This window comes from Rattus norvegicus, chromosome 19 (genome assembly GCF_021556685.1).
Source record: "Rattus norvegicus strain SHRSP/BbbUtx chromosome 19, alternate assembly SHRSP_T2T, whole genome shotgun sequence".
NCBI classification, from domain to species: Eukaryota; Metazoa; Chordata; class Mammalia; order Rodentia; family Muridae; genus Rattus; species Rattus norvegicus.
In genome coordinates this window covers 69,745,908-69,761,687 of record NC_141552.1, presented here as the reverse complement: position 1 = coordinate 69,761,687, position 15,780 = coordinate 69,745,908, and positions in this window count along the sequence as shown.

Here is a 15,780-nt window from a genome sequence, read left to right as displayed (position 1 = left end):
CTAAACAAACCTGAGATCAGCCCTTCAGTCACTCCCATTCATGCTCACAATGGCTGGGAGCTGGGGTTTCAAATCCTGGGCTTACCACACGGCATTGCTTGCCCTCCCTCTAGCTGGGCATCTCAGGCTTCCATAGTCAGGGCCTCCCCTCCGTGAGCTTCAGCGTGATTGATGAGTGAACTGTGGCCTTGGGATCTGCTCCTGTTGCACCCTGAGCTCAGCGGTGCCACAGGCAACCCCGGGAGGGAAGAGAGCTTCATTCCCAAACATGGTGTCATCTAACATAAAGGTTAAAGACTGAAACGTTCTGCCTGAGGCAAGCAGGGGGAAAAATAGGTTTTGTAGGAAACCTGCCTGTTATATATAAAAGACACGCTAAAAATAACTGAAGGGACCCAGCTACTGTAGGCCTCCTGGGTTGCCCCATAGGAGTTGCTGAGTGAAGAATCTGTCAGCCCACAGGACTACTGTCAATAGCTCAGACCTCATGGGTTGTGTAGAGCCCTCCCATTGCTCAAAAGGAGGCAGGTCTGAACAGGCTATCCCCAAAGGATCCCACAGAGGAGAGGATATGCCATAGAGGCTGAGCATCCTGGAGGTAAGTGCAGTATTCACTCAGTGATCAGACCATCCTTAAGTTGGAGCCAGTGAAAGCAAAAGTCTTTAGTCAAATCTGCCACTGGCTCTGTATAAAACATCCTGTCGGACACGGTAGGTATCTGTAATCCCAACACTTGGGATGTGAAGGCATCTGGAAGCAAGGTCATTCTCAGCTATGTATCTTGTCTAAGGCCAGCCTGGGCTACATGAGATCTTGTCTCAAATAAAGGGGGAGGGAGCGGGACTAAGGCCATGCAAGCAGGAAGACCAGAGTTTAATCCCCAGAATCTTCACCAAAAAGCTGGACTTTGGGTAGGAGAGATAGCTTAGCATCTAAAATCTCCTGTCACTGAGCCTGGTAACCTGAGTTCAATCCCTGTAACCCATGTGAAGTTGGAAGAAGAGAACCAGCTCCTGAAAGTTGTCCTCTGACCTCCACACTCTTGCCACAATGCACGTGCACCACCCCCAAAGCTATGTGTGCTTGGTCTGCACCCTGATAAATCTGTTACCCATGCACCCATAAACACATGCACACAAAAGAAGGAAGAAAAGAGGGAGGAAGAGAGGGAAAAAGAGAGAAGGAAGGGCAGAGGAAATGAGAAAAATGCTCTACTTTCCCCAGCAGTGCTCATGGAAAGCGGGATTTTGCTCACCTGGGCTGTTACCACAGCACCCGCCAAGCCCTGGACCTCCATGTTCTCACTCCAATTTAGACTTCAGCCTGTAGCCCTGTGAAGTTCAGCTCGTTCCATTTCTAGTTCACTTTTACAAATCAGATAACCAAGTGTCATTGCCTAGGTGAGTCCTTGGTCTTCTGTAGGGTAGAACTCATACACAAGCCCACTTTCAAGGGAAGGGAATTGATTAACACTCCCTACAGAAAAGCAGCAGGGAGGTAACCCAGCAGGCAGAGGAAGATGAAGTTCACGAGAGAGTGGGAGTTTTAGCGTGGGTGTGCTCACTCTGCTTGTGTTAGAGCCCTACTCTCACCCCACCCTGGGTGACAGTCTGTCAGCCAGGTTGTTGCTTCCTTGGTCACTACTCTTAATCTGCTCAAAGCTCCTTCCTTTGCTGCCTGCTTCCGTGGCTCCCCATGGTGTGCTTGCTGTTGTAGGCAGACTGCTGGCTCCCAGCACCACACAAATAAAAATATTCTGTTAGTTTTTGTCAACTTCCCAAAAGCTAGAGTCACCCAGGAAGAGTCTCTGTCAGATTGGTCTGTTGGCAAGCTGTGGGACATTTTCTTAATGATTCACAGGGGAAGGTGAGGCCCACTGTAGGTACGCCCCCCAGCCCCCACCCCCGGTATTGTTTAAGAAACAGGCAGAGCAAGCCATGGAGAGCAAGCCAGTGAACAACATTTCTCCATGGCTTTTGCTTTGGTTTCTGCCTCCAGGTCTGTGCATTGAGTTCCTGGATTGGATCAATCAGTATGTGTAAGACAAATAAATTCTTTCTCCTACAAGTTGCTTTTTGGTAATGATCTTTAGCATAGTAAATAGGAACCTAAGACACTAATGAACCCACAAGCATGTAAAAACCTTCAGATGCTCCATATTTATTAAATTGTCTCAGCCCCTTCCTCAGTGCTATTAAGGCCTCTCCCTCTCTCTTTCTCCTTCTCCCTCTCTCCCCCTCTTCCTTTCTCCCTCTCTCCCTCTCTCTCCCTCCCCCTCCCCCTCTCTCTCCCTTTCTTCTTCTCCCTCTCTCTCTCTCCCTCTCTCTCCCCTTACCCCTTACCCCTCCCCTCCCCCTTCCTCTTCCTCTCCCTACCCCACCCCTACCTTTTCTCTCCCTCTCCTTATCTTTCCTTGCCTCCCTCCCTCTCCTCTCCTCTCCTCTCTTCTCCTCTCCCCTCCTCTCTTCTCCTCTCCCCTCCTCTCTTCTCCTCTCCCCTCCTCTCTTCTCCTCTCCTCTTCCTCTTCTCCCCCCCCCCCAATCAGCCTTCCTAATTTGTTTGGTCCATGACAATCGAGAGAGGAAGGGAGGAGCTTGTCATCCCATCCTGTGAAAACAGCAAAGATTGTGTCAAATCTATGTTTCTAAACCTCCATTATATTTATCCAAGTGCCAGTCTTAAAAACATCCAAGAAGCAGCCTTTGGAGGCTTGGAAGATGGTTCAGCAAGCCAAAGTGCTTACTGAGCAAGCTGACAGCCTGAATCCAATCCCCCAGAAGCTAGGTTTAGAACAAATGGGGTGGCATGAATCTAATCTCGGCATTCCACAGTGAAATGGTAGAGAGAAACATGAGAGAAAGCCAGAAGCTTCCAGGCCAGCAAGTGTGGGATGCTACACAGCAGAAACAGCAAGAGAGACCCTGCCTCAAAACAAGGTAAGAAGGCAAGAACTGATCCCCAGAGTTGTCATCCATCCACCACAGTGGGAGTTGTAGAATGGCACAGCACCCCCTCCCCAAAATAAGTAAATACAATAATAAAAAAATGAACAGCTTTGAGAGTATACACACAGATGAGTTAAAGACTGTCTTAGTTAGGGTTTTACTGCTGTGAACAGACACCAGGACCAGGAAACTCTTATAAGGACAACATTTAATTGAGGCTAGCTTCTAGGATCAGAGGTTCAGTCTATTATCATCAAAGTGGGAGCATGGCAGGATCCAGGCAGGCATGGTGCAGGAGGATCTGAGAGTTCTACATCTGATTCTGAAGGCTGCTAGCAGAATACTAGCTTCCAGGCAGCTAGGATGAGGGTCTTAAAGCCCACACCCACTCCAACAAGGCCACACCCACTCCAACAAGGCCACACCTACTCCAACAAGGCCACACCTACTCCAACAAGGCCACACCTACTCCAACAGGGCCACATCTCTAAACAGTGCTGCTCCCTGGGCCAAGCATGTAGAAACCTTCACAAAGGCAGAGACTCCAAGAGCTGTCTACATGTCTATGTGTATAGCAATACCTCACATAATACACGTGTCCTGAGAGACAAATGGTAAATGATTCGTGGTGTTTGGCACCAGTATTTAGCCTTGAAAGGAAGGAACTTCTGACCCATTCTACAGCCTGCGTGAGCTTTAAGGACACAATGCTACTTGAGATCAGTCAGTCACACAAGGATAAATAATGTTGTGATCACACTAAAGTCACAGAGAGTGGTTGTCAGGGCATGGGTTGAGAAAGGGGTGCTGTTGTCAATGAATGGAGGGGTTCAATCTGCAAATGGCTGATATCCTGATCTGCATTGGAAATGTACCCCAAGAGAGTCCATGGTTTGAAAGATTAGCCCAAGCTGGGGGCACTCTTGAGAGGTGATCATGTCATGGAGAGGGGCTTAGACCATGGAGGGGGTGTTAGACCATGGAGGGGGTGTTAGACCTTGGAGGGGGTGTTAGACCTTGGAGGGGGTGTTAGACCATGGAAGGGGTGTTATTTAGATCATGGAAGGGGTGTTAGACCATGGAGGGGGTGTTAGACCTTGGAGGGGGTGTTAGACCTTGGAGGGGGTGTTAGACCATGGAAGGGGTGTTATTTAGATCATGGAAGGGGTGTTAGACCTTGGAGGGGGTGTTAGATCATGGAGGTGGTGTTAGACCATGAAGGAGGTGTTAGACCATGGAGGAGGTGTTAGACCATGGAAGGGGTGTTATTTAGATCATAGAGGGGGTGTTAGACCATGGAGAGGGTGTTAGTTAGATCATGGAGGTGGTGTTAGACCTTGGAGCGGGTGTTAGGTCATGGTTGAATCAATTGGTGAGTATAGTAACTCAGTTGAGTTGAGGGATGATGGACTCATTTCTCTGTGAGTACATAGAAACCTAAACAACAGATGAATCCATTGATAACTTCATAGATCTTAGTCAATGGATTCACACACATCAGTGAATTCATAGATAGTTGCTTTGTCAATGAATCATCCATATGGGTTCTTAGGAGGAATGGCCTACAGCTTGCCCAGGAGAAGAAAGTAGGTAAGCCAGAGAAAGGTATATTTTGTCCCCTGACACTCTCTCTCTCTCTCCCTCTCTCTCTCTCTCTCCCTCCCTCCCTCCCTCCCTCTTTTCCCCTCCCCCCTCTCTCCCTCTTTCTTGTTCCCTCCCTCCTTCCTTCTTTCTTTCCTCTGTGCCTCCTGGCTGCTGTGAAGTGAGCAGCTTTGTGGTTACCATAATATTCTACCTGACCATAGTCTATACAAGGGATCAAGCTGACCACAGACTAAATCCTGAGCCCAAGTAAACCTTTCCTCTCTTAAACTGTTCTCTCAGTTTAAATTGTTCTGTCAAGGCAATGAAAAACCTGTAGGTTGATGTTATTATGAGGGCTGGCACAAGTTAGATCAAGGCCATGATTGGACAGTAAAAGAATAAAGCAGGGACAAAGTTTTTGTAGGGAGGGAGAAAAGGAGGAGGGAGAATCAAAATGGAGACTGAGAAGGATGAATCTGGGTGGTCCTGGATTGCCAAGGTAGCTGGGATGAATTTCTGTAGACAAATTTATCTTATCTAGGTGGGCGGTTTATATCCTTATCAATTGGTTGTAAGTTTATTGTGTGGATGTATTGTACATTGAGTATTTAACATATAAATCTGGTTGTGGGGTTACAGCTTGTTGAGCCTTGATATTACCGGGTAGCTGGGACCAGAGTTTCCGGCTGGCCAGGACTGGCCAGGGTGACTAGCAATGGGAGTGAAGAGACCACTGGGGCCAGAAGATAGCTAGGCTAACGTAGCGTGGTGCCTCACTGAAGCCAGCCACCGCTGAGATAAACTAAGGTTAGTTCTATATGGCCCTACAGTGTCAGAACTAACACCAGGGAGTGACCACCCCAGTCCGAGAGTACTAGGAGCCCAGCACGGAGCATGCGGGAACAGGTTGTGCCCTTTTTAAAATTATACCACAATGACAACAACAAAAACAGTTCAAAGAATGTGAACAACAACACCAAACTTACCTCACAAACAGCCAGAATGCAAAAATTTTATGTTATCTTCAATTTGAAAAAAAAATTTTTTTCCTGTTTCCACTGTTTTAGCTGTTTTAAAGTGATCCCTTAACACTTTTTTAAAAGGTGCTTCTCCAAAGCCTGGCGGTAGTCATGCATGCCTTTAAATCCCAGCACTCAGAGGCAGAGGATCTCTGAGTTCTAGGACAGCCAGGGCTGCACAGAGAAACCCTGTCCCAAAAGTAAAAGTTGCTTTTCTCAATATTTCTTTATTTTTATAGGCAGGGTCTTGCTGTGTAGTCAAGGGTGGTCTTACATTCACTGTCCTATCCTCAAAAATTCTGGGATTGTAGGCACCTGCCATTATGCCCGGCCTTATTTAATTTAAATCTTTATCAGCATCTTGTGGTGGTTTGAGTGGCTTTCACAGACTCATAGACTTGAATGCTTGGTTATCTGGGAGAGGGGCAGCACTTGAAAGGATCAGGAAGTGTAGCCTAGTTGGAGCAAGGGTCTCTCTGGGGGCCGGCTTTGGGGTTTCAAATGCTCAAGCCAGGCCCCTATCTCTGCCAGCTGCCTGCAGATTTTAAGGCAGAACTTTCCAGCTCCTTCTCCAGCACCATGTCTGCCCACGTGCTGCCATGCTACCCACCATAACAATGGACTGAGCCTGTGAACTGTAAGCCAGCTCCAGTGAAACGTTTGCTCCCCTTGTAAGAGTCACCCCGGGGCTGGAGAGATGGCTCAGCGGTTAAGAGCACCGACTGCTCTTCCACAGGTCCTGAGTTCAGTTCCCAGCAACCACATGGTGGCTCACAACCATCTGTTGTAACACCACCTCTTCTGGTGTGTGTGAAGACAGGGACAGTGTATTTATATATAATGAATAAATACAATCTTTAATAAAAAAAAAAGAGTTGCTGTGGTCATGGTGTCTCATCACAGCACAGGCAGTGGTGAAGACACAGCAGAGGTGAACTGGATTTGATTGTGTCATCTCTGTGCATGCGTGTGATGTGGTTTGGTCCTACTCAACTCACTAAAACCCAAATTTACTCTGCCCCGTCTAATTCCCTTCCTTTCCTCCAGTAGCCCAGCTTCTAGTCCCCTGCCTTTTATTTCCCTCTCTGTCTTTCTAGATTCCCCATGTGAGGAGGAAAGTTGAGTCTTTCTGAGTTTGACCTATTTCATATCCCAATATGACTTCTAGCTCCACCCATCTCCTGGCACATGGCATGATTCCATTCTTAATGGCTCTATAATACTCCATATATATGGAATATGTGTATGTATATGCACAGTCCATTATATAAACATACACACTTCATATATATGGAATATATATTATATACTCTCTATATGTCCAAATATGTATACTATATATGGAATATATTATATATATTATATATCACACAAACACATATATAGTATTATATATTACACACACATACACACATACACACACACACACACACACACACACACACACACACATGCATATTTGATGCTTTACTGATTGGGCCGTTTCCCCAGTCCCTCCATCTTGTTTTTTGAAGACAGGTTCTTTCACTGCTGTAGACTACCAGGTATGCAAGGCCTGCTTTACTGACTGAGCTCTCTCTCCAGTCTCCAAAGGGTTTACTTCTGCTTTGGTTCAGGATTCTAGACTGACGAAGAATGGGCTTCTGTAGTCCGTAGGCTTGCACAGTAGGCTTGCAGAGAGAGGACAGTGTCTAGGACAGCAGCTGCTCCAACACCGTGCCAAGCAGGCCACAGGACCCCAGACACTTGCTAGATGTGTAGTGAGGGTTTCTGTGGCTGTGAGGAGACACCATGACCACAGCAACTCTCACAAAGGAAAACAAGAACTTGGGGCTGGCTTGCAGGGTCATAGGTTTAGCCCATTATCATCATAGCAGGAAGCATGGTGGCACACAGACAGACATGGTGCTTGAAGAAGGAGCTTTCTGCCCCTGGATCTGAAGGCGGCAGAAAGAGTAACGGAAATGGATCTGGTTCGGGCGTATGAAACCCCAGAACATACTTCTTCCAACAAGATCACACCTCCCAACATTGCCATTCCTTAAGCAGTCAAACCTGAGCCTGCGAGAGCCTCTTATCCAAACCACCGCACTCGGGGACCGAGGCTCACCTTACTTCATGTTCTCTGACGTCCATACCATTCCCAACCCTTGTGAGTCTGAGAAGTGCTAGGACCCCCAGACTCCATGCTGCTGGAAGCTGGTGAAGCTGGAACCACCAGTTAGTCCTACCCATACAGCCCCGGGGCCCCCTGATGAACCCCTCTCTTTAGAGAGAGAGCCGGGCACAGGCGCTGGGCAGCCTGGCCCTGCTTGTTCACCGGGATGCTAATATTTCCCAGGCTGTCTGCTCGGGCATGAAAATAAATCGCCCAGACAGTGCTCATGCGTTTTGCTGGTTACAGATTTTCACTGAGAGCAAACAAGACCAAGCGTGCGTTTACCTCCACATTTCCCTCCTGGCACTTGGCTCTTCCTTCCCAAAAGACCCGAATGGGTGCTTAGGATTCCCTTCCTGTCCTCTGTCCTTTAAAGCTCTTATTCAGACCACCCTCTTCCAATTCCATGCGCTCCCAGAGACGCCTGCTGTGACCGGGTCTCTCAATGGGAGAGCTGTTCAGACCTTTTTGGGTGCCATCAGAACTGGTCAGGAGGTAGGGCTTCATGTGTATCGATCGGGGAGGCGTGAGGAAGGGTGGTCTTCACTATTTCGGTGTGTGCCTTAGGGTTTCTATTCCTGCATGTGATGGTTTGCATATGCTTGGCCCAGGGAGTGGCACTGTTAGAAGGTGTGGCCTTGTTGGAGGAAGTGTGTCACTGTGGGGTGGGCTTGGAGACCCTCCTCCTAGCTGCCTGAGGATGCTCAGTTGGTTCCTGGCTTCCTTCGGGTGGAGATGTAGAGCTCTCAACTCCTCCTGTACCATGCCTGCCTGGATGCTGCCATGCTCCCACCTTGATGATAATGGACTGAACCTCTGAACCTGAAAGCCAGCCCCAGTTAAATGTTGTCCTTTATAAGACTTGCATTGGTCATAGTGCATGCACAAACATCACAACCGGGGTTGGGGATTTAGCTCAGTGGTAGAGCGCTTGCCTAACAAGCGCAAGGCCCTGGGTTTGGTCCCCAGCTCTGATAAAAAGAAAAAGGAAAAAAAATCACAACCAAGAAGCAAGTTGGAGAGGAAAGGGTTTATTCAGCTTACACTTCCACATTGCTGTTCATCACCAAAGGAAGTCAGGACTGGAACTCAAGTAGGGCAGGAACTTGAGGCAGGAGCTGATGCAGAGGCCATGGAGGGATGTTACTTACTGGCTTGCTTCCCCTGCGTTGCTCAGTTTGCTCTCTTATAGAACCCAGAACTACCAGCCCAGGGATGGCACCACCCACAATGGATTGGGCCCTCCCCGCTTGATCACTAATTGAGAAAATGCCTTACAGCTGGGTCTCATGGAGGCATTTCCTCAACTGAGGCTCCTTTCTCTGATAACTTCAGTTTGTGTCAAGTTGACCCACAAAACCAGTCAGTACAGGTGTATATCTATGTTTGTGTGGTTTGTGTGTGCTTGTTGTCAGAAAATGTGTGTAGGTATATGTGCACACACATGCACAGAGGTCACAGGAGGGAGTCTGGTGTCCCACTCTGACACTACTACCACTGAGACTGTTTCTTGCTGAACCTGGTATTCTTAGACTGGCAGCCAGTAAGCTCCAATAATCCTCCTGTCTCCACCCACAGAGTAACAATGTTACAAGTGAGCAATGCCATGTCTAATTTTGTTATGTTTATGTTAATATTGGAACTCCAGTCCTCCTACCCATTGAGTCCTCTCTAGTCCTGTGGTCTTCATCAATCAGGCTAGTGGGGAAGCGGTCATTTCCAAGGCAGCCTCTAGGTGGTGCTGTTCAACCACATCTTTGTACTGCAAAGACATCCATGTGAGGGGAGAGAAGGGAAGGAAGGGGAGGAGAGACGAAAGAAAGGAAAAAAGGAAGCAATTATTAGCTGTTAAGAGCAATATTCAATTTGAAAAGAAAACTGACTGTGGTTAGAAGGATCAGAGACAACACATTGAAAAACCCAGTGTTCTTAAACTGAACTTCCTGATATGTTTGCCAAAGACATTTTTCTCTTTTTACTTCATGGCATCTAGTGAATGGACTTTTCGTACTGAAGAGTTTGGGAACTGTGTATATACCAGGGTTCTCCAGAGAGATAGACGCTGTACTCTCTCTCTCTCTCTCTCTCTCTCTCTCTCTCTCTCTCTCTCTCTGTGTGTGTGTGTGTGTGTGTATGTGGTATGTGTGAAAGTGTGTATGTGTGTGTGTTTTGTAGTATGTGTGTGTATGTGTGTGTGTGAGTGTGTGTATTGTGGTATGTGAGTGTGTGTGTGTATTGTGGTATGTGAGTGTATGTGGTATGTGTGTGTGGTTTGAGTGTGGGTGTATTATGTGTGTATCGTGTGTGGTATATGTCATATGTGAATGTGTGTGTGGTGTGTGTGGTGTATGTGAGTGTATGTGATGTGTGGTGTGTATGTGTGTACACAGGGACATTCACACACACTCCTGCATCCCCAGCAGTTTCCATATCCCAATGTCAACATATGCTGTCCTTGGGACTTTCTGGGGAGACCTGGAGAAACCAATCCCAGAAGCTTTCCAAGTGCCCCCCACCCTTCTTAAACTCTACAAGTAAGCAGATGCAGCCTCATCGGTGTGATCGATACTGTCAACCTTTCCAACTGTGACTGAGCACTTAGGTGGAAAACTTGGAACAGGACTCCGTTGTCAACAGCGCCACCTTCTGTCCAGTGAAACTCCAGCTTCTAGATGGATTTCTCTTTCTTTTCTGATCTTGTTTTAGTTTATACTGCCCTGCATTCCAGGACACAAACACACCCCAGATGCACACATTTAAAAGGCATTTTCCAGTGGCCTTTCAGTTCCGTGTGCCTCTCAGATTAACTTAGTCCGTGCCGTGCCTTGACATCATCATCATCCTCAGAAGCAGCTGAGACAGACTACTCTCCAGTGATCCACAAGCTCAGACCCAGACCTCCCCGTGGAATGATGAGGGTAGAAAAGGCAATAACACCCTTATTTGACTCTGCCCCTATGCCCCCCCATGACAGCTATAAGTAAATCTGGTCCAGCTGCCTTTGGGTTCTGAGGACGAGCGCAGCTCCTCAAGTCGGTGATGCTGCAGCTTTTATCTACTGAGCCATCTCGCTGGCCCACAGCCCCGACTCTTAGGAAACACATATGTTGTGTCCCAACCATACATTTTTCATTCCTCAATGTAAAATAACTTACTGTGACCATTATGTGTTAGACGACAGACGTGGGGGTTACAGAGACCATACATACAGACACTCACTCGGGCATAGTGATAGTCCTAAAACCAAGCTATCACTTCCTATGATGTTTGAATTTTGGGAGCTGACAGTCAAAATGCCTGCTGTTGGAAACCCCTGGGTAATCCCCCAGTCTCCCTCTCCTGAGAAGACCCATATACTGTACTTTAAAGTCCTCACAATGCACCAGGCATCTCACATTTGTCATTTCAAAGGCTTTCCCCCTTCCTGCCAGCAGTATGGATTGAGCAGCAAGGTGTAAGTCAGGTAGACAGCTATTGCTCAGTAAGAAAGGAGAGTGTCTCAGTTAGGGTTTCATTGCTGTGAAGAGATACCACGACCACAGCAACTCTTATAAAGGAAAGCATTTAACTGGGGCTGGCTTACAGTTTCAGAGGTTTAGCCCATTGTCATAATGGCAGGAAACATAACAGCATCCAGGCAGACATGTTGCTGGAGCTGCTGAGAATCCATCTTCCTCCAAATGCAGTCAAGGTGAGACCAGATTTGTTTGACACTAAACCTGGAGCCAAACCTCTGAAACGAAGTAAGCCCCCTCCCCCTTCCCCTCTTTCTCCTCTTCCTTCTCCTTTGTTGATGACTCAGGCATTTTGTCACTTCAAAGAAAAGGCATTTAAGGCCACAAAGTCCCGCTTCCACAGTGACACACTTCCTCTAACAAGGCTACATCTCCTCCAATAAGGCCACATGTCCTCATAGTGTCCCTCCCTATGGCCAAGCATTCAAACACATGAATCTACGGGGGCCATACCAATTCAAACCACCACAGAGAGGTTGAAGACAACTAAGGTTTCGATGGAGGACAGACATTGGGAAGGTTGCATGGATGGATTGAAGACATGATGGAGAGTGAGAAGTCGGCGGTTCTCACACTTCTTACAGGCCTTTACTTTGATGTAACAGAATACCTGCATTATCAAAGTAAAGGAGGGGGAGGAAGAGGGGGCGGAGGGAAGGCGCTTATTTAGTTTCAGAGGTTTGGCTCCCTGCTTAGTTGACTCTTGTTTCTGAGTCTGTAGAGAGGAATCATGGTAGAATGGTGTGATGGAGCAATAGTGCATATTTATTTTGTGAAGAGAGAGAGGGGAGAGGATCAGAAGAAGGGATAAACCTTCCAAGACAGCAACTCTCTCCAGTCTGATGGAGTTTTCACCACCTCACAATAATGCCATCCGATTGTGAATCCACCACCAGCTTCATTCTTTGACTACACCAGAATCCTCTTGACCTAGGCATCCATCAGGGACCAAGCCTCCAACATAGGAGCCTTTGCAGGGAAGCTTCATGTCTAAACAGGTGCACAGTGATAATAATGGAAGAACGGCCTCAGGACAGATAATGCTGGGGGTAGGGTGTGACAGTAGGGAGAGATCCACCCCCAAGTGTGTACTACAGGGTTGATGTCTGGTTGACAGCTGGATGGACACTCTGAAGTGCTCTGGGAAGAAGAGCTTGGGAGACACATGTTCATCATTACCATGGAATGATGCATCTATATGGTATAAATGGTAAATCTATGGCTCAGTTTTTTGAAACCATCTGGCCTCAAATTCAGCATGCAGCAGGGGGCAGCCTGGAACTCCTCTGATCCTCCCACCTCTACCTAGCACCCTTCTCCTCCAAGTTTAGGGATCATAGGCATGTGCCAACACTCTTGTTTATGTAATGCTGGGGATGGGTTCATGCATCCTAGACAAGCTCTCTACCAACTGAGCTACCCAGCCCCAAGACTACAATTTTAACAAAGTTACTCAGAAAATATTTACAGAATGAAAAGAAAGAAAGAAAGAAAGAAAGAAAGAAAGAAAGAAAGAAAACCAAAGATCTGTGGATGCTACTCTGAAAACTTGGGCAGAAGAAAAGGAGGTCAGTGGCAGAGTTGGGGAAGCAGAGAAAATAAATTGGGGGTGGGGGTGGGGAAAGAACACTAGAGGAAGACAGCAGTTCAAGAAAGACAGGACTGGCAGTGGGGAACTCTCACTTCTAGACAAAGAACTACAGGCAACAAATGTCTTTGGAGACGGGGAAATCAGCCTCTCCTGGGCAGGCAACCCCCAATTGGTTATCCAATACAAAGTGGTCATCTCTGAAACCAAATACATGCGAACAACAAAGATGTACTCAGGGGGTTGCATTCATATATTTGTGCACACACATATGTGTAATAATAATAACAACAACAACAACCACAGGTGATCAACTTTCAAAAGTGTAATCCCAGCTCTCAGGATGTGGAAAGAGGCAGATCTATGGGGCTCCCTGACCAGCCAGCCTAGCCTACTTGACAAGCTCTAGTCTATCAAGAGACCCTGTCTCAACAAACAAGGTGGTCAGGGCCTGAAGAACAGCACTTGAGGTTAACCTCTGCATTTATTCCTGTGTACACAAATATCCACACCTACACATATCCATCCCTACACGCACAGGCACACACAAGAGTGGGGAGGGATTCCCAGAGTTCAATAGATTCAACAGAGTCAATTTAGGTAAGGACAGAAAATGTACACAAACATGCATGCATGCGAGTGTGCAAGAGAGCACATGTGCATGTGTGTGTACATATGCACACATGAGAAGGGGGAGAGGTGCCCCAGAATCTAATGGATCCAACAAAGCAAGGTCAGAAGTCAGCAATTATATCACCCATGCACAGGAGAGACTGAGAGCCTGGGGTCAGGGGTAAAGGTGAAGGGTAGGACGGGTGAGGTTGGGGAGGTAGGTCCTTGTGTGTTTTGGAACACAGTACTGAGAAGGGGGTCAGGTTATCAGATTGGCTGCCTGTATCAGCTGGAAGCTTGGAAGCCATGCTCACCACTGGGTTTAAGTCTGTGGGTGAAAATGTTCAAACACCCAGGCCAACTTACCTTTTTTTTTTTTTTTTTTTTGTAGAAGTCATTTTTTAAAACCAAGGTAAAATTTACAAAGACTGAAGTGCACAGACTTCAGGGGTTCAAGGCATTTTGACAAGGGTTAAGCTGTGTAATCAATACCTAGATACTGCCCTAGAAGCTCCCCTGCAGCCTGCTCCTAGACCATCCACATTCCCTATTGGCGGCTGCAGTCTTCATCTCTAACCCAACAAGCTCCCTATGCTAACCCCTGAAAGTCAGCAAGTGGAGTCCCGGGATGTAAAACATTGTTGCAAAGATCAGCAATCATTGGGGATGTAAAACATTGTTGCAGAGATAAACAATCGGCTCTTCATACTTCCGGTGGCCTTATCTTATAAACGGCTATTTATGTATCCAGTGCCTAGTGATAGATGCTTAACTTGTTACAAAGTTTTAGCTGCAAAGTCTTCTGCTGTGAAAAGCAGCTTCCTACAATGATTTACTAGCCTAGATATTATTTAGGTCAAATATCTGGGGTGGAGAGGTGGAGAGGGTGGGGGGATGGGGAGTGGGCTTGCTATATTGTAAGGTAGATATATCTTTATAGGAAACAGTATTTCAAATCAGTCCTAACATTTCCTTGCCCTCCAGTAATGCAAGTCTGCTAATCCTCCATTCTTGGTCCTTGTCACTTGGTGTTTTAAAATACTATTTACAAGTTTATTGCATTTATTTATTTGAGTGTATGTACACAGGGATGGGTGTTGTAATGCTCTAGCATAGAGGTCAGAAAACAACTTGCAGGAGCTGGTTCTCTTCTTTAACCGTATGAGATCCAACTCAGGTTGCCCGGGTTGGCACCAGGCACCTCCACCACCTGTGCCCCCTTGCCAGCCTTTACTTGGCGTTTTGAATCTTTCGTAGGACAGGGTGTGTTCTCCTGGATTTAATGTGCCTTTCTCACGTGAGCAAAACTGTCAGACACCTTTGCAAGTGCATATTATTTTATATCTTTATTTGTTCAGTGTCTGCTCAAAACATTTAGCCTTTTGTGCTCGACAAGTCTTTTATGTTGAGAGAAATAATATTTATAACCACCCTTCATGAACTAAGCAACAGATGTTTACTAACATTCTAAGTGGTTTCAAAATGGAATCTTTTTTTGTGTTTTGCCATAGTGAAATAGAATGGGGAGGGTGTGGGGAGCGGGCTCAAATCTTTCCTGTGAAATGCCAGCTAACTTTAAAACCATATCCATGGGCTGGTGAGATGACTCAGCGGTTGGGAGCACTGACTGCTCTTCCAGAGGTCCTGAGTTCAATTCCCAGCAGCCACATGGTGGCTCACGCTCTTCCAGAGGTCCTGAGTTCAATTCCCAGCAGCCACATGGTGGCTCACAACCATCTATAATGGGATCCTAGGCTCTCTTCTGGTGTATCTGACAGCCACAGTGTACTCATACAAATAAAATAAATCTTGAAAAATAAAACCACATCCATGTTGCTTTATGTCAAAGTATTTAAAGATGGGGCTGTGTCTCCCTCGTTGACTAAGGGTAGGATTTGTATTTAGAAAGATGAAGGAAATTCATTTCCCGGGATCCTGTGAGGAGTAGGACCAGCAACATGCATGCCAAGAAAGGGTCTTCTTTGTCTAGTTCTGAATCTGTCAGTGGATGCAATCAGAAATATAGAGCCACGGGGAAGCCTGAGTTTGAATTTGCCCCTGGGAACCCGCAGTCAGCACTGTGTGGGAGGATCAATCTGTGTTCTTGAACTAGGGCCCTGGCTTCAGAGTGCCGAGAACTTGCTTTCCGCTGCAGCCTATTCTGCTGAGTGTGCGGCCCACCCGAGTCCCTCACATGACCCTCCTACCTCCCACTTTGAACCCAGGAACTCAAGCATGCCAGGAAACATCTCTCCCACCTGTTTCCCCAGCCCTCTTTCATTCTCATATACTGACAAGACTGACCTTGATTTGTAGCCCAGGCAGGTTTGAACAGGTTACCCTCCTGCCTCAGATTTC